The sequence below is a fragment of the Octodon degus genome, unplaced genomic scaffold, assembly GCF_000260255.1.
Source record: "Octodon degus isolate 3935 unplaced genomic scaffold, OctDeg1.0 scaffold00020, whole genome shotgun sequence".
Lineage (NCBI taxonomy): Eukaryota > Metazoa > Chordata > Mammalia > Rodentia > Octodontidae > Octodon > Octodon degus.
The window spans coordinates 2332045-2333879 of record NW_004524596.1 but is presented as its reverse complement, the minus strand read 5'-3'; positions in this window follow the sequence as shown (position 1 = coordinate 2333879).

The following is a 1835-nucleotide window of genomic DNA, read 5'->3' as shown; positions in this document are numbered from 1 at the left end:
TTTTAAGAGGCCTCCTCTGAGTTGTAGTAAAAGGAAAATTAACCTGAACTGTGTAAAAGCACAAACAAGAGAAATCTATTGGGCTGTGTGGCTCCTTATGAGATTCTTGCTTCCATATTATTCTTGAGGATGCTGCTAAGGTGCCGGCTAGGGAAAGGCAGAAAGCCTTTAACCAAGTCCTTCTATCACACAACAGGCAAGACCTCTTGATGAACTCCAAGACAGATTCTAGAATGGTCTTGTGACCAAAGTAATGTGAGATAGACCAGTGCAAAGCCTGTAAAATTTGTGGCTCAGCCTCCACTAGTAAAAGAGCCAGAAGAGCAGAGAGGAAGAGGGAAGGAAGGGAAGAACAATGATAAATAACTTTGTAGACAAAGCCTGACTTTGGTCTTGTTGACAACTGCAACTTTGAACAAGATACTTAAATTGTCTACTCTAGTATTGCTTCTAGAAAATGGCAGTAAGACCTACTTTGCATAATATTGTAAAAATCAAATGAGATAATGTAGTGCATAGCCTTCAGCACAGTGCCAAAATATAGCACAATTATTATTTTAAAAGGTCTTCAGGAATTTTTATCAGACTTTATGGAATTACATAAGTAACATAGAAACTACAAGTTTATGAATACAATGAGTAATACATCTCAGATGTCTATTTATTTATTATTTAGGACAGGGTCTACAGGGTCCACAGGGTCTCACTATGTAGATCAGACTCGTAGTGATCCTCTTGTTTTCAGCCTCCCAAGTCTTGGGGTTATAGGCGTGCACCATCATGCCCAGTCTCAATCACCATCTCAGCGTGCCCCATGGGCAGGACCAGCACAGCACACCCAGGGATCGAACCCCAGGTGCTGTGCTCTGCCTAAGCAGGTGCTTCAGTTTGCTGAGCTATCAAGACCAGCTCAAGATGTCACCATGTTTCAAAGCTATCTCTGAACAAAAACAAATCTGAAATGTGTTTAGATACCGCAACTTTACATATTCCAGCTGAACTGTAAACTTTCTATTCATTGAAAATGTTACCTTGATAAGGTAGAAACATAGTTTAGTGTAAGAAATAAGATGATTTTTTACCGTGATGATATCAGAATTTCTAGCTTCACTACAAGGGCACCAAGCACATCCTGACACATGTTTTGTGGGATGTTTACTATGTTTACATAGGTCTTAGGTAAGAAGCTACAAAGCCAGAAGCCTATAGAATAAGACATAGAGGCTGGTGCAGTTAATGTAGTGGTTACAGCCTCAATAACAGAGGGAGGAAAGCAATATATTATAGTACTGTGTTTCAAGGGATTTTCCATCATGCTTAGATCTCTTTATAGTAGGTTCTCTTCTCTTTTCAGGAAATCAGTGCAAGTCCTTTCATTCTTTTTCTTTCTTTCTTTCTTTTTTCTTTTTTCTTTTTTTTGGAGGTTTCAGCTGGAGTAGCTACTTACACAAGGCACATCTTGATATATTTGCAGGACTGGTTTCCTCTTTCCTCCTTGTTCTCAGCTTCCACATTCTTGGTTCCCTAACTGACATTTGAATTCCAGTCTCTCAACTTTCTTTCATTTCCTCCCAAACTTCGGATGTTAAATTTCCTACCTAGTTGTTGACTTACTGCGCACTTCCCAGGCTCTAGGACTCCCATTTTTTACTCAAAGTTAGACTGATTCAGACCTCCTTCTTCTTAGAGAGACGTAGATAATGATGAATAAACCCAAGATAACACCATTAGATATCATATAATAGTCTCGGGCATGAAAATACATGTATATACATATTCTTTCACAAGGTGATGGATATATACTTGCTATATATATTGTTATATATAAGATAAAT